Source organism: Eulemur rufifrons, chromosome 18, assembly GCF_041146395.1.
Source record: "Eulemur rufifrons isolate Redbay chromosome 18, OSU_ERuf_1, whole genome shotgun sequence".
NCBI classification, from domain to species: domain Eukaryota; kingdom Metazoa; phylum Chordata; class Mammalia; order Primates; family Lemuridae; genus Eulemur; species Eulemur rufifrons.
The window spans coordinates 14,572,701-14,597,821 of NC_091000.1; positions in this window are offsets into that span (position 1 = coordinate 14,572,701).

The window sequence follows — 25,121 nt, forward strand, 5'->3', positions numbered from 1 at the left end:
TTCCTATTCTCAACAGCCTGAGGTGATCTCATCCTAGTGTTTTTATTATTATTCCATTTTAAATCCTTAACCAAGAACACAGCATTAATCCTATCATCAAACAAATGCCACTGCTGGCCCATGTGCATAGACCAGGATTTTCCCGGAGTAACGTAGACCATGGCCAACTTTTTGGAAAGAGGCTGCAGAGTTTTCCCACATTGATGAGGGGCCTGGAAAATAATTTCCCTTGTTTCCAGCTCATCATTTTGCTCCAAGACACATTCACAAGTGTGATCATTTCTTCTCCTGGCCCTTCTCTGGCCATGCTGACCTGCCCTGTGCTGTCTGTCTTTTAACTTCCGGCATTTGTCAGTCCTGTCTCCGCTCCAGGGACAGCTCTTCATCCCTGCCCTCACCTGCAAACCCCACTGTGACCTCCATCAGTCTGGTCAATTTCAACACACGACTCACGTCTTTCTCCAGAAAGTCCCCTCGGCCCACTCCTCCTAGCAACTTGATTAGGGGTAGAGTAACTGCCAGACACTAATATTCTAAAATAATTACATACAGAATGTTCTGGAAATTTATTAAAATAAATGAATTATCTGTTAGAGTTAAAATTAATTTAATTCTTTTCACTTACCTGGATTTGGGAAGAAAGAAGGAGCAGAAATAATGAGATTCAGTTTTTTCCCTTCTTTTTATGCAGGTTGCAGTGCTGGGATTTGTTTCTGAATGCTGCTGCTGGGTTACATTTTCCAAAAAAGCATGAGCCTATGTGCTCAAACGTCTCAGAATACTTGAAAATGTATTTTCTTTGACCTCAAGTTGTATGAGGAGTTTGCTAAAACTCATGTGCTTGCTGATAGGTCACTCTGAAGTAGTGATGTTTGAATTCTGCCTTAAAAAGATTTGGCTTCTAATCATCGTGCAGCGATGTTGCAGTTATTCTTGAATTTTTCTGCTCGAGTCTACGAATTACACAGAATTTTTTTTTATAGAAGGGAACATTCTGCCCACAAGGCTGGCTATTCCATTACAATCTCCTTCTCAAGATGCATGGAGTATTACTTTCTTTCCTCTTTGATTTCTTCTTCTTCTACAGCTACCTTATAAAAGAATACCTGATCGTTCAAACCATGTTGAGTTTTTACCTGATGCCAAAAGTACTGAAGTTTGGGTAATTCCACTGAACAACCTCTATCTAGTATCTGAGTATATTTACTACAAGTGACTTACAATACTGCTCAGAAACAGTAGCTTCATAGCCAGAACATGCGCAGGAATAAATTCAATAGAAATCTTGGGATCTGGACTGTGTGTCGTATTTTCACACTTATAATTAATGGCTTTCAGATATAAGTAATGGAAAATGGGGCAGATGGGGACTGGAATAAGGGGCAGTTCAATTATAGTGGAAAGCCTATGGAAGGCAAAGCTTCCGGTTTGATCCGGCAGCTCATTCTTGTATATAAAGGAAATCGTTTGTCTGGGCACGGTGGCTCACGCCTATAATGCTAGCACTCTGGGAGGTTGAGGTGGGAGGATTGTTGGAGGTCAGGAGTTCAAGACCAGCCTGAGCAAGAGCGAGACCCTGTGTCTGCAAAAAATAGAAAACTTAGCCAGGCGTGGTGGTGCACACCTGTAGTCCCAGCTACTCAGGAGGCCAAGGCAGGAGGATCACTTGAGCCCAGGAGTTTGAGGTTGCAGTGAGCTATTATATGTTAAGGCCACTGAACTCTAGCCAGAGTGAGACACTGTCTCAAAAAAAAAAAAAAAAAAAGAAAGAAAATTGTTCTTTTTATCTCTCTTCTCTGCCTTCCATGGGTTAGACTGATCCTAATACTGGCTGTCTCCATGATAGCAAAATGCTACATGTTTAGGCTTTAATCTTACACAGACTACAAGAGAAAATAATTTTTTTGTGGGGGTGGGAAAAATAAGAAAGTTTATTTTCCTGAAATCCCAGGAAAACTCCTCTTGTGTCTCGTTGGCCCTAAAATGTATCATGTGGTCATTGCTGAAACAATGTCTGACCAAGTTATGGTCAAAACTGATTGACTCAGGTTTTAGATAACTGGATAACTGGATCAGTTTTAAGAATAAGAGGATGGTGTTACCCATGCGGGTTTGGAGAACAGAAAAATGACAGTGGTCTTCTAGAAAATCAGCTCTTTTGGAAAAAACAAAACCAACAGCCCTGATTTGTTGTGCTTGCCAATTCTCTTGGTGCAAACACTCCCAATGCGGCTGAAGTCAAGCTACCCATGGTAGCTCAAAACATTCCTGGATATTGAACATTGACTCTCAGGAAAAGAATGATCAGACCCCACCCTGTCATTACGCAGCATCTGCGGTGCGTTTTCCTCCAGCATCGGGTAGGAACAGGAGGAGAGTTCTTGAGTTGGGCCACAGTTGTGGTTTGGCTCAGTGAATGGTACAGAAGGAAAAAAGGGACAAGAAAGACATGAATATTGCTAAGAGTGCTTGATGTGATGTGATTACATGTAATCTAGATCGGGTAGATGTAGCAGAGGTGTTGAGAGACTAAAGTCTTGATGAAATTGAAGAACAAATGTCCTGGGAATAACGGATATTAACTATCCTTCTTTTGGGCAGGGTGTGTTGGGGGGAGAGGTTATGGAAGGAATAGGTCACCTGTAGGTGCTCAAGATCAAGTGAAATAAAACCCCCTACGTGTCTCCTAGTGATGTTGTCACCTATCAAAAGAAACATGATTGGACAGTTTATGAATTGGAGTGATGGGTTCCTGAGGACAAGGGTAAGACATGAGTGGAAGGCACAGATGGCACCCTGTGTCCTGTACCCAAGACCACACTGGCAGGCACCTCCTTGGTTGCTATGGAAACCAACACCCATGACCTAGGACTGGAAGGGGCCATATGATTTCAAAGTCGGAGAAAGCCCCAGCTCCCTAGCAGAGAACAGGCCACCACCCTCACTACGGCCAGACAAGAGCATTCCGTGCTCTTTAGTACCTCTGCACTTTCACACGTGCTATCTTGTTTCTACACGGAATGCCTTCTTCCACCACCCATCATCTTTGGTCACCTGGCAAATGTGGATTTATTCTTCAAGCCTCTTTCCTAGTTTTCCCTCTTGTGGAAAATTTTTCCCCTTCCCTCCTCAGGGTTAGTTGCCCTTCATTGTGACCGTATAGCATTTCATGAAGCATAATTGGAAATATTTCTCATTTGGCATTCTCACTTTTTATGTATTTATCTCTCTTGCGCACTAGACGCACCTCCTTGAGGACAAGGATTGTATTTTTTCCTACTGGGGTCCCTATTACATAGCACAGTGCAAGATACATACTCACTATGCTTTTGCTTCATTTTGTTTAACGGATGAGGTCCATGTTGCCTGTAACCTACACTCAAAAGATCTAATCCATTCTGAAAAAAAAAAATAGAGACAATATATATTTGCTTCTAATGATGTTAGCAATAAGCTTAACATAGAATATGGAAGGAATTATGAGGACAGAGTATACCAAGATGGTTAAGGGACCGGTGGCCACTACATGCAGCGATTCCCCATTCTATGCCACAAAGGAAGAATTGCTAACTAATAATGACATTTTCCCACTGAGCCAAGACTTGACTTTAAGATCCTTCTCAGCAAAGCCTTCCAAACTGTCACAGCTAATAGTCTGGAGCTGGTGCATGGGATGAAACATCCATGCCATCCTCAACTGAGCTCCCTCTTCCTGGTAGTTGACTCTCATGGTAAAGAACATCCATTTCCTTTGCCTTTGTTCTGCTGATGCCGTTCCAGAAAATATGCTCCATTTCACTAATAAGTAAAAAGCAACAGATTGAATTTGTGCCCAGGCCTTAATTATAAATCATTTTATCTCCCATGAAGAGTATAGTTTGATTTATTAAAAGCATTAAAACTGTTCCATGTCTTAATGAACAAAAGAGAAAAGCTTGTGTAACTAGATTTTGCTTAAATAGTTTCATGGTTCATTGCATAACACAGTCTATTCCCAGATTTTAAAAACTCCATCTTTTATGAAACAAAAACTGAGTGTTGTGCCTTAGTATCACATTATAGTTCTTTATATCTAGCTGGTCACTAACTAGAAGAAAAAATTTTGTTAAAATGAAGGGATGAATTTTTTTATTGTGTTGGGAAATCAGTTCTCTTTCATTCTAAATACTTATGTATTTCTTTAGTTCTTAGATATTTTCTTTTATCATTTCATTGATAATTTCATGTCTTTAAATTTTTTATCCTTTATATTTTCCAATCGCAGTGTCTTTTAACTTTTTGTTTTAGATTTCCTCAAATTTGTTGAAGCATTTATTGCAGATATTTTAGTTAACTATTTGAGGGATTTTTTGTTCTGTATTTCTTTTCCTATGTCTTGCTTGTGTTTCATGGATGTACCATATTTTTAAATCTGTCAAAGCATAGTCAATTCAACTTTGTAGTTATTTTTTTTTTCAGTGATTATCTCCTCTCTAAATTAACCCCTTTTTCTCCCAGTCCCAGGTATTCTTTTATATTGATTATGTAAAATTTGTTTTACTTTTATTTGTTGAGTCTTTTAGTATATGTGTTGAATGGGTCAGATTTTGTTCAGGAACAGAGAAACAGCTCTGGGTATTTCTTCATAGGAAGTAATTGAACACAGGGGCTCGGAAGCTTATGACACCATCCAAAGGGCTGGGTGTGTTTCAGGTGCATTTGCAAGTGCAGGTTGGGAGCCCTGAGAGCGGGGGGAGATGCCCACGAGGAGCCACAGAGCGCCCACAGCTTCAGGGAGCCAGAACATGCAGGTGCCTCCCATGGAGTCTGTCTAGGAAACGTTTCCAAGGCTGCCTGTCTGTGCATCCAAAGAAGCAGAGACGCTAACAGGCAATTCCACACGACTGCTAATTCAAGTTCAAAGTAGAAGGGCCGGAATAGGGTGTGAGTTTCATTTGCTGTTAAGTGTGGCCCTTTCCTGGCTAGATCTCCTGCCCGACTACAAAATATGGCATATTGCGTTTATTAAGAGAGACCTGCAGTGCTGATTACAGTAAGTGGGTAAGGAGCTGGCTGTCAGAGGCAAATCCCCCAAAGAGGAGAGCAACAACAACAAAAGATTTATTCTGGAATGTCAACATCCCCAAAGATCCCCTTTTGTTTCTTTAGAGAAGAACCTCTGGGGTTTGGCACTGGGGTAGTATAAGCTTTAATTTGCTTTCCACTTTGGATAAGGACTGAGGGATGTAGGTGCCCATTCAGTTAATCTCTCTCTCTTCAGCTGCACATCAGGCCCAAACTCAGCCCAGCGCTCCTTCCCCACCTCATACCAGGAGGATGGCTGTCACCTCCTTTGTGGCCTCTCAACAGTACAGCAGGCTCTGCAGGGCCCTGCCTCTCTGGCTTTCAGAAATCTGTTGAAATCACTCAACCACATCATTGTCTTTGAGAGTTTGGGTTTAATCCTTATTGTGCTTGTAGGCTTTATTTCGTTGAAACTTCTGTGCAAACGGGCAAATGCATATGTGTAATCTGCTATTTAACTCAGAAAGTTTTGCCTGCTTTTTAAGGCATATTTGAATCCTTAATATGGGCCTGTATCTAATCTTTGCAACCTCATTTTCCATAATCATACAGTGCACATGCAAAATTCTCTTCTCACTCAAACCGGAACTGCCTTCTGACTCAGTTTCTGTGCAGCCCTGGAGGACCATTCTCCTTCCTTTATTCCTCTATGTATTCAAATAATCTGTCAAAGCCAAATTGATTCCTATTTCCTTCATCAAGGTGAATCCAGCAAATTGTGGCCTTCTCCCTTCTCTGAACTATAATTTAACTATTATTACACAAAAAAGCATGTGTCTATACTAGACAGTCCGGCACTACATATACTTTTTCTTATATCATTATTCATGTATTCTAATTAAGTAATGCTGTACTATATTCCAGAAGTTAGTTAAGACATGCTTTATTATCCTCACTGAAAGTAGATTTAGTCTGCTAAAATCAGTGTCTCGGCCAGGTGTGGTAGCTCATGCCTGTAATCTTAGCTCATGCCTATAATCTTAGCACTCAGGGAGGCCGAGGCAGGAGGATCACTTAAGGTCAGGAGTTGGAGACCAGCCTGTGCAACATAGCAAGACCCCTTCCCTACAAAAAATACAAAAATTATACAGTGTGGTGCTACATGCTTGTAGTCCCAGCTACTCAGGAGGCTGAGGCAGGAGGATAGCTTGAGCCCAGGAGTTTGAGGTTGCAGTGAGCTATGATCATATCACCACACTCTAGCCTGGGCAACAAAGCGAGATCCTGTCTCTTAAAAAAAAAAAAAAAAAAATCAGTGTCTCTTTTAGGGCATAGCATGGTACTAGAGATGTGGTAAAATATTAATACACATATGTACAAGTTATTGATTACATAAAATTTAACATGGCAATCAATTCCACACAACTCCCCACCCACACTTTCTTTTTACTTATCTTGATCATCTTTTGTTTTCCTTTCCTGGATCTTTCAGAGGAAATAGCTGAAGAAGTCACGAAAACCAAAAGAGGTTAAAAAGAAAGTGGAAACAGAATTTTAGAGCACGACTGGTACCCACCTGGTCCCTCTGCTCTTCCGTACTATTCTCATCAGCCGTGCTCGTCTTTACGTGCTCGACAGTGAGCACCAGAACTCCTCCGTGGTAGGTTGGTGTGTGATCGTTGAATGGACATTTTTATATTTAGGCGAGTTCACAGCATGTCCTCTTAAATTAATGTAATTTTAATGATTTTTACAATTTGAACATGTTCTATGTACTGTTTTCAATTTTTGTAAGAAAGAACAGTGTGCTGAGAAATGGTGAAATGATGACTGGAGGAGATGGGGGTGGTGTCTGCGCTGCTAGACGCAGTGCGTCTCTGCTGCCAGACGCCCCAGGACGTCGCCACGGCTTTTTGACAGGCCTATTGCATTATTGAAGTCAAATTCTTTCCTAGGGACATATACCTTTTCACCCCGATCTCTGTAGAAAACTAGGAAAAGCTTTCTTCCTGCTGTTGGCCGGGGCAGCCCTGCATCTTTGAGACTATCGCTGTGTTTGTGAGGCAGAAGCTCTCTGGGCAGCCGCCAGCCTCCTCCATGGTGTTTGAGCATCAACCCCTGAGCAATGGATGGGACATATTACTAAAAATTATTAAAAACCAGCTGGGCGGGGTGGCTCACGCCTGTAATCCTAGCACTCTGGGAGGCTGAGGCGGGTGGATCACTCGAGGTCAGGAGTTCGAGACCAGCCTAAGCAAGAGCGAGACCCCCGTCTCTACTAAAAATAGAAAGAAATTATCTGGCCAACTAAAAACATATACAGAAAAAAATTAGCCGGGCATGGTGGCACATTCCTGTAGTCCCAGCTACTCGGGAGGCTGAGGCAGGAGGATAGCTTGAGCCCAGGAGTTTGAGGTTGCTGTGAGCTAGGCTGACGCCATGGCACTCACTCTAACCCGGGCAACAGAGCGAGACTCTATCTCAAAAAAAAAAACAAAAAAACAAAAAACAAACCACAAACCAAAACGTGTGCTTTGGTCATTTTTCTTATCTAGCAGTCACATTGAAACTAAAAGCTAAAAATTATGAATGAAAGGAAGGAAAAATTTAAATTAGGGCCTAAATTTATCTCTTTCATTATCAGTTTCAATAATTTATTTTTCATTAGCAGAGATGTTATTAATATTTCACATGAATTTTCTTACTTTTCTCTCCTTTCTCCAGAGTGCCAATTCAAACTTAATATAACAATTATTGTATACCTTGAATTGACATACAATAATGGTAATGCATTAATTTAAAATTTTAAACATTTTTAAATTAATACAGTGCTACCATATAAATTATGTATATTTTATCCATATATCCACCCAGCAATTATCTATAATATGAAGGAAAAAAGGCTATACATAAAGCTCACATGTTATTATTTTATGCACCATGCAATTTAGAATCACAACTGGGTGTTTGCAGAAAGCTAGCTCAATCCTTAATTGACATGAACATTCTAAGCAAAGTAAGGATTATCACGCTATGGCACATAGGCTAGGTATGTGACAGGAGTATGCAACTTCTTGAAATAAGTGGAAAAGGCAATGGGCAGGATAGCTACCATGTGTACATGAAATCAGTTGAGAATTTAGTGAACCACACTGAACAAACAGAAGGAATTTGGTGTAAGACATCTGAATATTTAGTAAGTTATGCAAAAACATCTAGATCCTTTATTTTTCCTTTTCTTTTGGCATTTGTTATAGAGAGTCTTAAAAGTCTATTCTTTGGAATACGTAAGTTGGCCACAACTATATGCTTCTTGAAGAATCTATTTTATTTCTATTTCAAAATATTGAAGGTGTACAAATGTTTTAGATTACATGGATTGCTTTTGTAATGCTTGAGTTGAGGCTATAGGTATGCCCCTCACCCAAATAGTGTTCATTGTACCCATTAGGTGGGTTTTTGCCATTCCCTCTTACCCCCCCCCCCCCCCCCCCCCCGCTTAATTGCCACTGAGTTTTACTTCCCTCTGTGCAAATGTGTGCTCCTTGGTTAGTTCCAGTTTAATGAGTACATGTGGTGTTTGATTTTCCAATCTTGAGATACTTCACTTAGGAGAATGATCACTAGTTCCATCCAAATTGTTGCAAAAGGCATTAATTCATCCCTTTTTATGGCTGAGTAGTACTCCCTGGTATACAACATATACCACATTTTATGAATCCATTCATGAACTGATGGGCATGTGTGTTGATGCCACATCTTTGCAATTGTGAATTGTGTGGCAATAAACATTAGAATGCAGGTATCTTTCTGATGGAAAGACTTCTTTTCTTTTGGGTAGATACCCAGTAGTGGAATTGCTAGATCAAGTGGTAGGTCTACTTTTAGTTCTTTGAGTTATCTCCATACAGCTTTCCATAGAGTTTGTACTAATTTGCAGTCCCACCAATAGTGTGTAAGCATTTCTTTCTCTCTGCATCCATGCCAGCATCTATTGTTTTTGGACTTTTTAATAAAAGCCATTCTAATAGAGGTAAGGTGATATCTCGTGGTTTTAATTTGCATTGCCCTGATGATTAGTAATGTTGAGCATTTTTCCATGTTTAGTGACCATTTGTCTATCTTCTTTTGAAAAATTTCTGTTCATGTCTTTTGCCCATTTTTTAATGGAAGAATCTATTTTTAAAAAATTTTACTTCTAGTTCTAACAATTTGCCATAGATCAGCACTGTCCACTAGAACTTTATGCAGTTATAGACATCCACGCTATCTACATGGTCTAATAAGGTAACCACTAGCTATATGTGAACACTAGAATTGTAGTTAGTGCAACTGAGGAGGTAAATTTTCATTTTTATTTAGTTTCAATTTATGTAAGTTAAAGTAGCCACACGTGGTTGATGGTTACCATGTTAGCAAAGCTACGGACTATTCAGAGTCCCAGTTTGCCAGTGTTGAAGACTAGCTGAAGTGTAAGACATTTCCTAATTACAAAAGGAAATCTTTTGGAAAAAATATTAATTTCATTATACATGCATTGTAGTGATTTTTAAAATAGTTTTAAAGAGGACTAGCATAATAAATACACATGAATGTGTATATTCAAACATGTAGATGTATATACTTTTATACATATATATGTCTATGTGTTTATTCAAATCAGTGAGTTCACAAAATCTGGTTGCATAGTAATATTATGCAAAAACTGAACAATTGCTGTAAAACTGAATGTCTAAAAAACACTTGTTGTCAGGGAATCAGTAAATATCGGTATTAATACATATCTAGCAATAAAATACAACAAACTTAATGGTAAAAAACATCCCACCCTGCATACAGTACCAAAAAGCAAAAACAGTACTGCATTTCAATGACTATTAGTCATTAAAAAGTAAGGCAATGTAAAATAAATTTGACTGAATTTCTTTAAAGGTAACCACAATTCATAAAGAAAATTCATTTATCAAAAAGCAGCAGGAAGTATATATCAAAGCAGTAACTTTGAAGAAAATTTAATGCTGTGCTCTGGCATTCAGAAAAGTAAATATATCACTGATTAATATTATCTAACTACTAATACGTGAGTAAGAGTAATAACTCTGTGACCTTCAACTGTGGGTTATGGTAGTTCTATATTTTAATCTAAAATGTTAATAAAATAATTCAAATTTTATCTCTGATCAGTCTTGTGAAATAAGATTTTAGAGGCTGGAGGGGGAAGGGGAAGGGAGCTATGGGGGAGATTTGTTAAAGGATACAAAATTACAGCTAAGATGGGAGGAGTTCTCTAAAATGCTGTAAGATGACTATAGTTGACAGTAATATATTACATAGTTTCAGATAGCTAGAAGGAGGATATTGAATGTTCCCAACACAAAGAAATGATAAATATGTAAGATGGTGGATATGATAATTACCCTGATCTGATCACTATACATTATATATATTGAAACATCACTATGTATCCCATGATTATGTACAATTATTATTTGTCAATTTAAATAAATAGTAAATAAATATAGTTGGAAAAAAGTAAAAATGACAAATAAGCTCTGAGATTCCTGTCTTTGATATGATGGTGTGTGGCGCTTCTCACTGTCATTAGGGGTGACGTGTCCTTCCCACCTTTAGTCTCCAATGCTGAGCCTTTCATTATGAATATTTGCACACTAGACACGGATCTAATAAAATGTATCTTAGTCACTGGAAAATATATTAATGGATGGGTTTTTCATGCTTATCTGATAGTCCAATCAAGGTCTAAATATTGATGTAGGTTTATGTGTGTCCTTATGTCTGTGTGAGGGGTGCATTTGGGAAAAGGGAAGGTGGAAAATGCTTCATTTGCTAGAGTCATGAATTAAATGAGGCAGGTCTGAATCTAGTGGCAAATATTATTATAATAATTAACATCATACAAGACAATATGCTAGGTTATACTTAAAAAATATTTTTGGAAGCAAGCAGAAACCAAACAAGCTACATTTGGAGCAGTGAGATGCTAGCTCTTATTGCCCTAAATATGCTTCTTGATTGTGGCTAAATCTATGCTATAGTTTGACAGGATGATAAGGAATTACACTTTTGCTTGTTTTTCAACCATTAGTTTTAAATTCCTTTGTGAGAGTGTGCCTTGAAAAAAAGCACAAGCCAAGTAGTCAGATTGTGTTATTTTTCTGACTTTCTCTTTACATTTCTGTGATCTACTTCAAATAACGTCCTTGGATCTCAGTTTCTTTATCCATAAAATAATAAAATTATATAGATACTCTCTATAACACATTCAATTAAAAAAATTATTCTGTGGAATGAAGAGACAAAGCACTGTGTAACCAGTAACATTTCCAGAGAAGGCATCAGTATTAATTTCCTAGGGGCGCCATAACAAATTACTACAGAGCGGTTTAAAACAACAGAAATTTATTCTTTCACACAGTTCTGAAGTCTGGAAGTCAGCAACAAAGGTGTAGGCAAGGCATGCTCTCTCTGAAGACTCCAAGGGAGGATCTTTCCATACTTCTCCCTAGCCTTTGATGGCTGTCGGCAACCCTTGGTGCTCTTTGGGTTGTAGAAATCTCTGCACCAATCTCTGCCCCCATCTTTAGGAGGTCATCTCCTTTATGGTCTGTGTCTGTGCCCAAATTTCCCTCTTCTTACAAAGACACCAATCAGATTAGGGCCACCCTAAGGCAGTATGACCTCATCTTGATTGCATCTGCAAAGACCCTATTTGCAAATAAGGTCACATTCACAAGGAGAGGAGGTTAAGGCTTGAACATACTTCCTTTTGGTGGGGGGACAATTCTGTGTCTTTCCACAATAACACCTTAAGGCACAGTCTATTTATGTGGAAGGAGTCATAAGTCTCAAAGAAAGTAGTGAGATAGCTCCAATATCCAAGCATAGAAGAAAAGAAAAATGGAAAATCAATAGGAATATAATTTGTATCTTGTTGACACAAAGGTATGAACACATACATAGACACACAACATTCATTGCAAATGCTAGAAATATGAAATCAACCAAACATAAAACACTATTTTAGTTTTAAGTAAAATCAACTCATTTGCTTGGGGAGTCACAAGAGAGGTGTCAATGGGAGAAATGAGCTTGGAGAGCAGGAGAGCTGCCACAGGATTGCCCCTACCACAGGCCCATGTCTGCCCTCAGCCTTCAATTCTCAGAGACTGGAATCTTACTAGTATCTCAGAATTGCCTCATGTGTGCACTCTCGGGTTAGTGAGGTTCAAAAGAAACGGACATAGCAGCACAGCATTCCTGTCAATTTCCAGTGATATTCATTATGGCCAAACTGACCAGAAGTCATAGTAGCTGTTCAGTCTCATCCTAAAATAAGCACATGGCAATCAGCCAAAGTATCAGAGTCACGTGCTGAGACTGTTAAGGACATTGAGTTTTGCTAATCAGGCGCATCTATCTCCATGATAGGTAGGTGTTTGTTAAGTGGACTAGATACTTGATTTAACCTGACCTATCTTTGGAAAATTCAATCATTTGGACCAAATAACCAAGCAGATTATAATTTCAGAATTACAATAAACATCTTTTTCTCAATGCTTCCTGAAACTATGTTTATGGGTGACTGTAAGTTAGTTTTGGGTATTAGGTCCAAATAAATTATATCAAAAGCCCTGACAGAGGGATCAAGACTAAGCATGGACATCTTTATTCTCTACAGCTTTGGTCCATTACATTTTTCCTATCTCAATGGATGCCGGAAAGACAAGGAACCCTGAAGCAAAGTAAAACACACACACACACACACACACACACACACAGCAGATTCTCATTATTTGTGGGTTCAATTTTTATGATTTTGCCTACTCTCTAAAATGTATTTGTGATCCCCAAATCAATACTTTCGGTGCTTTTGCAGTCATTTGTGGACACATGCAGAACAGCAAAAAATTTCAGTGGCTCGCACATGTTCCCAGCTGAAGTCAAGAAGGCAGACATCCATCATTAGCAGCACATGACTGTAACCAGACTATAAGAAAATTAAAGACTTTTGTGCATCAAAGGACACTATCACATGGTAGAAAGACAACACACAGGATGGGAGGAAATATTTTTGAAATCATATATCTGATAAGGGGTTAATATCTGGAATATGTAAAGAACTCCTACAATTCAACAATAATAAAAATAGACAACCTGATTAAAAAATGGAAAAAGTACATGAATAAACATTTCTCTAAAGAAGATATACAAATGGCCGATAAGCACATAAAATGATGCTCAACATCACCAATCATCAGGAAAATGCAAATCAAAACCACAGTGAGGTACCACCTCATACCCATTAGGATTGATACTGTTAAAAACAACAGCAACAGAAAATAAGTTTTTGGCAAGGATGTAGAGAAATTTGAACACTTGCATTATATATGGTTGGTGGGAATATAAAGTGGTGCAGCTGCCATGTAAAACAGTGTTGTAGTTTCTAAAATTACAATTACCATATGATCTAACAATTTGACTTCTTGTTATACACCCAAAAGAATTGAAAGCCAGGTCTCAAAGAGATATATGTACACTCATGTTCGAAGCAGCATTATTCACAATAGACAAAAGGTGAAAGCAACCCAAGTGTCCATTGACAAATGAATGGATAAACAAAACATGGTGCATACATGCAATGGTATATTATTCAGCTTCACAAAAGAAGGAAATTCTGCCATATGCTACAACATAGGAGAACACTGAGGGCATTATGCTAAGTGAAATAAGCCAGTCACAAAAGGACAAATAGCATGATTCTAATTACCTAAGGTACTTAGAGTCCTCAAATTCATAGAGACAGAACGGAAAATGGTGGCTGTCAGGAGCTAGAGAGAGAGGAATGGGATGGATTGTGTAATGGGTATAGATTTTCATTTTGAGAAGATGAAAAAGTTCTGGAGATGGATGATGGTGATGGTTGCACAACAATGTGAACATACTTAATATTACTGAACTGTACACTTAAAAATGGTTAAGATGGTAAATTTTTTGCTATGTGTATTTTGTCACAATTAAAAAGAAAACATACACAACTCAATATGGTGGAATTTAACATCATAATACATTCTCCTGGCATTTTAACCAATAAAACCACCTAGTCAGTTTCAATGGCATATAATTTATAAGACCTTGGAAAAGAAAATAGAAAAACCTATAAAATCTAATGATTCAAATAAATGTTTTTTGGAAGCCAAATTATTTTAAAGGAAAAAAAAAAAAACTCTTAAGAAATGATACAGGTTACCTCATTCCTAACACACTGGGTACTGAGAATGAGGTTCAATATTTCAGGAAACTTATGCATTTGAGAAAAACTTCCTGTTGTAATCTACCGTTCATAGAGAATTTAAAGAAAGGTAATACACCACCTCCTTCAAAACACACACATAAAATATCCACTCACACATTAAGGGCAGCTTTAAAATTCCTGGAACTAAAGAGAAGAAACACGAATGCCCTAATGCTTCATTTGCACGTTCATGACTATATGGCCTCAATTTGCATTTGCATTTGTGAATGGTTTTTTTCTGAAAAAACGATTTGTGTGTTCAGCTATTTATTTTGCATATTTCAATTCTTGTTGGGCATGCATAGCAGCTGGTTCTTGGTTTGTGACTGTTACTGAAGTGCCAATATTTGCAAGTCTTATCTGTAAACCTAATGTCCCTTTGGGCTGCTAGTTACCATTCTGCTCAGCCATGAAACCCTGTTAAAGGTGAATGGGTGGAGTATGGGATGCTTTCCTATCTTCAGTCAATGGGTGAAGTGCCTCTGGGAGGACTTTGTCTGGGGTTACAGAATAGGCTTTAGTATTTCCTGGCGTTATCTGAAGTGTGGAAGAGGAAAGCAGGCAGGAGCTTTTCAATGGTTTTTATTATAATGTGCTACTTCACAGCTTCAGTATTAGGCCCTGGAGGCAGTTTTTCAGGCAATCCTGGAATAGTGGACTGAGCAGACAGCTTTGGGTTTGAATTTGGCACCTTTAAGAGTTTGTGACCTTAGCTCAATTAATTGACCTCGTGGACCTTCAGCCTCTCCATCTTTAAATTGGAAGTAATAAGACTCTACTCGTGGGATTACGGTGTGAACTCAAGAAGATAATGTAGGAAAAGCTGCTGAAGTGCCCGGCATGTAGTACGTACAAATGAGAGCTGATACTGCTGTTTGAATTTTGTTCCTATTGCCTTTGAGAAGGATCTGTAGGGAAGTTGAGATGTTCTTTTAGAGTTCAAATAGACCCATCAACATTGAGCCATGAGAAAACCACAGAGGAGACTTTGACTCTCGACTTTTGAGAGTAGTCAGTAGCCAAACAGGTTTGGTTGATTTGGAGCTTTAAATTACAGCTGGTAATTTGGGAGGCATGCTGAAAACAAAATGGAAAAAGTCAGAGACCACCCTCTGAAACAGTGTTGTTCTTTGAGGCTGAATACAAAGTGCTGGGCGCAGATACCAAGGTTGCTGGTACCATTATTATTATTACTACTTACAACTTCCCTGTGCTGAGTAAAGGCACCCTGTTAATTGAACTGAGTGGAGTTCCTGAAAAACCTCAGGTTGAAATACTCACGTTTTTCTTACTGAACTGCACGGAGATATAAACTTACTGCTTTACATGAAATCTGCTAGAGAGATTTAAAATTTATCAATCCTCTTAGCTTTGCTGCTTTTAAGACCACAAAAAATGGCCTGTCTCAGAGAAACCTTGCATATTACAATTCAGTTTTCAGACATGGCAGGAACTTATTCACGGCAGAATTTATTTCACATTACATTTGGGGCATGCATGAGATTTAAAAGCAATGCTTTTTCTCTAAAGTACTCACTACAAAAGATATATCACACATACTCAAGCTATTTAAAACTCAGCAAGGGGAATATCAACAGATTTTTCTCCAAGTGTGCTCTCTGATCAGCTGGGGAAATAAAATCTCCCTTATGAAAAGCAACGAATTGAAACAATTCTACTACATTAAAGCCTAGGGGTACCTGTCCTATTTGGTTGGAATTTTGGGCAGCTTCAAAGGTAGAAGTAGTGTTTATATAGGTATGTGTGTATATGAGTGTTATTTTTGCCTTTCTGAATGGTTTTCTGACTTCCCCACACCGTCAGTGCTTTTAGGAATATTTATGAAGGAACAAAATACCATTAGCGATTTTTTTAATTGAATTACTTACGTATCAATCAAGTACCTGTCAATTGTTTGTAATGGAAATTAAACTAATGCTATTTTTCTTAAAAAGTAAATTTATGGGCTCTCCAGCTGGAACATTCAGGGGTGACAACTTCAGGTATGTGTGACCTGATTCAAAATTATTGTCAAGAATATCTTTTTTTCTTTCACTCTTGATTCTGGTCTGAGAAACAGAACCAATAGGATAGACTGTGTATATAGGTATAGGAACACATATGTATATATATGGCAATGAATATAAATATTATATATATATAGAGAGAGACAGAGAGAGAGAGAGGGTGAGAGACTGAATTCTGCAGGGCAGGATGGGAGCTGGAGGCCCAGGGAGGAGTCGAGGTTGTAGCTGAGGTCTGGAGGCTGCGTGGAGGCAGAATTCCCTCTCCCTTAGGGGATCTCTTTCTTTTTTCTGAAGGCCTTTGACTGACTGGATGAGGCCCATCCATCCACCTTATGGAGAGTAATCTTTACTCAAAGTCTACTAAGGTAAATGTTATCACATCTAAAAAATACCTTCACTGCAACATCTAGAATAGAAACTGGATACCATGGGTACCACAGCCCAGCCAAGATGACACATGAAATGAATTGTCACATCATTCCTTCTCGGGAAGGTTATCCTTCATAAGCACATAGGTGGCGACAGGCAGCTCAAAGGCTTACCTTGTCCTTAGAGGTTAGCAATCCCAGAGAAAGGGAGTGCTGCTCCTTCTGACAGTTTGACCAGAGTTCTGGGTTTAATTCACGTGTCTAAATCTAGAACCGGGGTGAGGGCTGAGGTTTACTGACACGGGGGGGCTGTCCTCACTGCCCTATTTCTGTTGCAGAGAGAAGCGTTTGGTTGGCATCGTCATCACAACAGGGAATGTTTTCCTCCTCGGAAAGGGCCTAGCCCCAGAAGGAGGGAAATGGGGAAGGACGCCGGGCAGATGGAGAGTTACCTCCCACCATCTCTTGGAGCAAACTGTGAGTCACTGCCTACTTTTGTATGGCCCGTGAACTAAGATTGAGTTTTATGTTATTCAATTATTGAAAGGAAATCAAAAGAAGAAGACTATTTCTTGACACGTAAAAATTACATGCAATTTAAGTTTCCACGGCCATAAATAAAATTTTGTTGGAACACAGCCGTGCCCACTAGTGTCGTGTTCTCCTCGGCTGTTCACACCACGACAGCAGAGCCGAGTGGCTGCCACGGAGACAGCATGATCCGAAAAGCCTGAATTATTTATTCACTGGTCCTTGACAGAAAAACACTGACGGCCCCTGTGTTAGAGCATTGCGACTGTAACTGGGATTTGGAATACTAACGCATTTTCATTCATTTGGAAAGTATTTGTTGACATGCATGTGCATTTGTTTATTCACTCTGAGACTGGCTCCTCACGGAGAGGATCCGACATTTCAGTAGCGGGGAAGGTCACAAATCGAAGTGTTAAATTTTCTTTCCATTCCCATCCCCAGTCTGTCTTTCTAGATGTAATCATTTTAACCATTTTTTAAAATTAAAATTTTTTTTTTGGTGGTTATGGCCCTAATTCGATATTATGCTTTCAATTGTTTCCTGGTTGGTCAACACCCAGCTGTCAACCGCGTACTGGAACCTATGGAAAGTTCACTTCCTTTGCCGCTTTAGAGTCTCTTACAGAACGTTTTTTAAAATTTAACCTTATTTATTAGCTATATTTATTTTTGACCTGCGAAATTTAGAAATGGGCCTTGTCTTCTTGTTCCGTAAAGAGAGGAATTTGGGACTCCTTCCCTTCACTCTCCAGCTCCTGCTCTTGTTACTTCAAATTTTGAAGATTAATGACATTTACACTCTGTTCTGTGCAATTAATCTCACATCCTTTATCTCTAGCTTGAATTTACATCTGCATCTTATTCAGTGATGGGTGAACCCATTTTACCTGAGGACAGATATCTTTTTACAATTGTTACTCGATTATTTTTTCCCGTCATTTTTGTCCTCTCTCTCTTTAATACCTATGAGACGAATGTTAGTTTTCTTGGACGTGTATTCTAAGCTCTAAATTTTTCTCACGTGTTCTCCTTTCTTCTGGGGCATTTCCTTTACTTTTATTTCATGTATCTTTATGATGTTGTTTTTTAACTTTAATTTCCATAACCTTTTTCTTATTATTTACTTGCTTCTTTTCTACAGAAGGCTGTTATGGTCTTCTTGTCTCTCTGTCAGAATTGATCTCCTCTTCTTCCCGAGTCTCTTCGAGGTTACCAATTACATTATTTTAATGTTCTCCTCTCTCCCCGTGGAAGCACTGTTTGCTGCAGTGGGAGTCGTTCCGTCTGTCCCCTGTGGGTCTTCTTCTTTGTGTCCCTGCTGTTCCCTAACTGTCTGCTGACCTGTAGATGTCTCTTCAAATCTATGAGGCCTGGCTGGAGGAACACAGCTTGTTTTGCTTTCTCTTTTTGCTGCTTCTCGGAAGGAGAGGCTCATCCCATGCACCTGTGCCTGTTGGCGGGGCCTGGGACCTGCCGCACCTCCCATCACAAGGCGAGCAGAACACTTCTCAGCGTCCACGTGGCTCGCCGCCTTCCAGTGTGCCGATTCTCACCCGGAAGTGCCAAGCCCCCAGGCACACAGGTTGGTTTAGTTCATAACCATAACCACTAGCACGTGGGTGCAGCTGGAGCAGGCAGGTAGGTTCCTTCATACCACCAACCACTGAGCCAGTCTGCGGATTTTCCTGAGACCTATACCCTTTCCGCTTTCCAGTTCTTGGTACCTGCCAGCACTCGAGGTCTCTCTTGTGAAAACAGCTCCTTCCGCACTGCAGCTTTCTCCAGCATCCTCCGACCTGTCCGCTAATGTAGGAATAATAATAATAGGAAATGGTAATAGAGTGCTTACAATATAGCAGGCACCGTTCAAAGCAGTTTGGATAGATCACTTCATTTAGTCCTCATAACAACCCCAGTGAACAGGCCCTACTCTTATTCCTGTGGTACAGATGAGGAAACTGAGGCATAGAAGGGCTGCTGTCTAAAGCCACACAGCTTCTGAGCTACAGACCCAGGTCCTGACCTGACCAGTCTCACTCGGGCAGCGACACTCCTGCCCGTCTCACTGCTGAGCTGGACCGATCCTAACCGTGGGCACTTCCAGAAATTGGTTAAAATCTTGGGTCTGCGGATGTCATCCTCCAAGTTCTTACTATTATTATTTTTAATTAATTGACTCCATCTGATACTTTTAAACTGTTGTTTAAAAACATTTTTTTTTAGTAGGAAGGGCCATAAATATGTGTGCTCAGTTTACTGTCCGAGTGGAAGTGTCAGCTCGGCTTACAATGTTCTTATTACTGTGCTGTCTCCGGGAGGGAGGAGGTGGAGAGACACACCAGATTCCCCAGGAACATTCAAAGGCAAGATTTGCTATATTCCAAATGTCACGTTGTTTCACTCTTTCTTCTTTTGCCTGTGTTCTACCTTCCATCCCTCTTCCCTTTTGTCTTGGTAGTTCCTATAGAGCCTTCAAAACAGACCTCCTCTAGGAAGCCTTGCTGATTTGCCGAGCTGAACTGTAAGTTTTGTGTTTCCACTGTACTTTGTGCAGGCCTCTGCACCATTCTGTGGTAATGAGCTCTCTGATTGCCCTCCTAGAAGACTCTAGGCAACTTCAGGACAAGGACAGGCTATCTCCAATGTCCAGCCAAGACCTGACCTGGAGTTATTTATTGTTTTTGGATGAGTGAGTGCATTGAAGTAATGTACAAGAGAGCATTTTCTTATTCCCAAGATGTTGAAGCATCAGGGTTTATTCAGATAAATTATTAATAAGTGTATAGTTGTACTGATACAAATCTAGTTGGGCTGTGGCTGAGAAAGTTATCACACTGGGAAAGTCTTCAAATACACTCTGAGTTCTAGGCAGGATGACTAGACCAATAGGTTTTCGAGTCCAGTCCTCTCTGTTGTGTTTTTTATACCCAGGGGCTAAGTCACAGAAACTGCCTTGTTAAGCTAGTCTTTTCTTAGCTCACTATTCAGCATGCTTGTTCCTCTCAGGAGAAATTTAAAAACATAGAAACAAATGGAAAAAAAAATCATCTGAAAGTTACCAATAATAAAACCTGAAAAAAGAGGCTTTAACTGGGCAGAGTTTTAGAGAAATGAAGCTGAATTGGTGTCAGTTTCCGAGCCTTGAGAAATAGGCCTAAACCGGCCTCAAACTGGCCACCAAGATTTCGCTTCTACTTCTATCTCTACGACACTCCAGATCTGTGGCCCTAACTTAGCATTCTGTGTTATTATCACATCTGTAGACCTATGGTGCTAACTCAGTGCCCTTTATTATTGCAACAGCCTCCTCAGTGGCCTCCAGTCCTCTAGGCTCTCCACCTTCCTTCCAAACTCAGCTTTGCAAAGCAGAGACCCCGTAACATGGGATTTCATTCTCAGAATGAAGTCCAGATATTCTGCGATGCACCTGAGCCCTTCCAGCCTGGCCCAGGTCAATCTTCCACTCGCCACCTCTCTATTCCTTACCTAGGGCTGCTGTGACAAATTACCACAAACTCAGTGGCTTAAAACAACACAAATTTATGACCTCGCGGTTCTGTGGGCCAGAAGTCTGACATGGATCTCGCTGGCCTGAAATCAAGATGTTGTCAAGGCTGCATCTCACTTTGGGGTCTTCAGCAGGATCCATTTCAGGGTCTTTCCCAGCTTCCAGGGGCTGCCTGCATCCCCCAGCTCGTGGCACCTTCCTCCATCTTCAAAGGCAGCAGTGCGGGTCTAGTCCGTCTCACATCTCATCTCTCTGACTTCTTCTGTCTCTTTCTTCCACTTATATGAGCCCTTCTGACTGTAGTAGGCTCCCCCAGATAATCTCCCTATATTTAGGTCAGCTTGTGAGCCGCCTTAATTCCCGTTTGCCATGAAAAATAACATTTTCATAGGTTCCAGGTATTGGCACATGGACATGATTAAGGCACCATTATTCTGCCCGATACGATGACGCCTCTTGCCACCACATATTTCGTGCTCCAGTCAAACCAGAAAACCTGCTATTGCTCAAAGCATCATTCACATTTATACTTCCTTTTTGCTCACATTGTTCTCTGTGTCTGAATTATACTTTCCTCCCATTCTATATATATATATTCTTGACATCTCAACTGAAATGTCATTTTCTCCAAAGCCCCAGGCAGAAGTGTGCCTCCCTCCACCCTCCTACTTCACTTTGTTTATTCAGTAGTTCCCCTCTTAGCCTCGAGGGACACGTTCTAAGACCCCCAGTGAATGCCTGAAACTTTGGATCATACCAAATCCTATATATACTATGTTTTTCCTATATATACATACCTATGATAAAGTTGAATTTATAAACTTTCCCACCACATTTTAATTCCCTGAAGTTGCTCTAACTTAATCATTTTTGCATCTTCTTTGATACCTAGCAAAAGTTATGCACGCAGAAGGAGCTCAAAAATATGTCCTAAGTGGAATGGATTTTTAAATTTATGAAGTCTCAGACAGGGAATTACGATTTTGGTTTAAATAGGTAAGCTCCTTAGGTGGTAAATTTTATTTATTGTTCAGAAGTTCTATGTATCAGACAATTAGAAAAATTGATGCCATTGTGGTGAACCATGGAAAGGAATCAAAGCTTTGGGCACATTATTTCCATCACTACAGCACTGCCTATTGTGTGTCTTAGGAACTTCCTCCCAGAGACAGAAAGGTAAGACTTGGTGTCAACCTAAAGCACTCAGAATCTTTTTCACATTACATCTGGGTTTGCACTGTATTTGAATGCCTATGAACTTACTTTTCTTATTTGGGGGAATATTCTCAATTACAGAACAATGTATTTCTTTTTTTTAATACCAGGCTTGTGTATTATAGGTTTCCAAGAGAGAATTTTTAAAATTACTCTATTGTTATAATTGGTATATATTTTAAAAGTGAAGACATAATAAGCAGGCACTTCTGATAACAATTGTTAGCACCTTTTATTAATTTTTAAAAATCTAAGCATAATTTTCCAAAGAATAGGCTATTTTTCCACTTCTCTTTTTATGTGAAACATTAAACAAGGATTATGTCTACGGGCCGAGCTATTTAAATACACCTATTCACTTAAACATCCATAATCCTTCCTCTGAAAGATGTAGAGAAGGATTCTCAGAACACTGGAAGGCCTTTCCCTTGGTCTCAGAACTGGTTAGTTGGGATTCAAACTCAGGTCTTTCTAACTAAAGCACTTGCTCTCTTAGGTATGATTGTCCTATTGTTGTAACATCGTACATAGAAAACACTCTGTGGTTTCAAAATTAATACCTTTGAATATTCACGTTAAAAATTCTGATGTGATACACTACAAAAATGCATGATATTTTGAACATGGAGCTATGCAGCTCTGGGCAAGTTGCTAAACCTTTCTGAATTTCAATTTATTATAAAAAATAGAAATAACGAAGCTTACCTCACCATTTTATAAAGATTAAAAAAGAGAAGTTGATTTATTTCCATTATGTTTCATTCCCTACTGAACAGTTTGAATGAATTGGAGACTCCAGTGCCATAAAATCCACCGCTCAGAAGTAGCATCCCCCACATATGATGAATGCAAACTCCTCTTAAGTTGAATACCAGATGTCCTTTAGGACACAAACATCTGCCGATTGTCATATCTTCGTGGGCAAATCATCATATCACATGGACACATAACTGATGGAAGGTATCTGAATGGAATTGTTCATAATGGAAAAGGAGAAGATGGTAATTGGGAGCCTGGGGCCCTGGTGCTGGGGGAAGCAGATTTTCTTGGGACTGCCATCTGGGTGTGCTGTTTTGGTCATGAAGTTGGGGGAGGTCACTGAAGACACTGGGCAGGGCCAGGAAGGAGCAATCTTTCCTCCATCCCTTGTCTAGGGCCAGGCTTGGCCTCAGCTGGTTCTCTGCGGCACAGCTCACCTTGGTGGGACGGGGGCTTCATGGGAAGTGGCTGCTCTCTGTGCCATGTCCTCAGTGCAGACTGGGTAAGGGCATGCTGGCCACCAGTCCCACTTCAAACTAGTGTGTAAGACAGAAGGAGAAGACAGGAAACATGAAGAACAGAGAGCAGAAGTTCACACTGGGCACTTGTTCTCTGAGAAAAAGAAAAGCAATCCCCTAGCTCCCCGGGGTCCCCTTCCCCTGCCTTCCTTCCCAACACCCACCCTCTATGCCCAAGCTCCAGCCCCAGGTGCACATGTGACCAGATGGAAGTCTCTTCTCTTAGCAAGAGAGGAAAATGCAAATTTTCCACATCCACCTTATTGTCTTACATTGCAGAAAATAATGGTAGATAATTTGCTAAAAGTTGCCTGAGAAGTTCTTCATGGCCCAGTGGCCTTTACCTGTGAGTAGTGTCCACGTACAGATGGACTGTCTTTGAGGAATTCGAGCCTAAGTCATTTTTTAAAATGCAATATATTTTGTCATAGAAAAAATAATAAAAGTTGAGTTTAGTCTCCAATTATCATTTTCAAAGCCTATGTCACCCCAAATGTGGCTAAAACTCCTGATATATTTTTTTTTATTTCTTTTACTCTTCATTCAGTAATTTCAAAGGGATGAAATATATAACATTTTAAATATTTTAATAATTTCATTAATCTTTTATTCTGCAATTAGTTGCTAACAAAGTTGTGAATAACATGATTATTTTCAATATATTCATTTATGCTCCAGTAGACACTGTTGAACCCCACTGTGCCAGCTGTTGCCCTCAAGGGGAGAAGGGCAGTGAACAGACCGAGGAGCAGCCTGCTTTCTGGAGCTTGCTTAAAGAGAACCGCTGGGAGTCCCCTCTGGCCGCCCCCTGCCACACGCATAGGTTAGGATGAGCAGGCTTCACCTCACTTTTTCCTGATAAACAAACTCTGAACAAAAATGTATGAAGCTTTGGAATCTCAGTTGCAGATAATATTGCTGCTTCTATGGGGAAACATAGCTTTTCCCATGAAACAAGCAGAGGTGTGGAAGAAATCTGACATTAAATTCTTGTGGCTATTTGATCCTTGCTACTGTAGAAAACTCCTATGCCACTCTTGTTTTCAAGAGAGTGCTAGCAGGGGTCTCAGCAGGGTCACCTGGTCTTTAGCTCTGTCCACGTCTTTCTCTCTTACACACAGCCTCTGCGAGGCTGCATCCCGGGGCACAGGAAGGCCTGCTGGTGCAGAAGGGGAGGCAGGCCTGGCGCGGGGGCACCAGGAACATTTATTCCTTATATGCTATTTTCATTGTGATTGTATTGGCTGAAGTGTCCGCAGGAGGGAAATCAGATTCCATGTGATTAGAACATTTGGTTTGTCCTGTTTCTAGAACTACAGTCATTGCATCTGGAGGAGACACCAAGTTCAACTTCCCATTTTGCAGAGAAGGAAACTGGTACCCACGGAATGAAGTGAATTGCTCACTGTCATACAACCGGTCACGGACACGCAAGGCCGCAGTCCAGATCTACTGACCTTTCCCGTACACCACGCTGCCTGGGTGACCTTCCAAATACAACTCGCCGTGTCTGTGGAGCTTCCAGGCCAACAGCTCACCTGCCCTGCAAACGGCCAGGCTGCACGTGCCAAAACTCCATTGCAAGGTCCGTTTGGTAAGCCTTGAAGACTTTAACCAAAACAGTACTATTAAATGAGCCTCCAACTCTCTCCATCCATCAAACCTGAAGCTTTTTCATTAGGGCTACTACCAAACTTTCTTTATTCAGGAAACCTGACCAGCAATAAAGAACCCGACTGATCAGTGGAATATGAATTTTACTGCTGCGTGGAGACCTGGTTTTATTTTCCTGTCAGGGAAAATGAGATCTAATTGGGGAACGAGTGACTTATAATCCTCCCTGCATCATTCCTGCTGACCACTCAGGCGCCAATC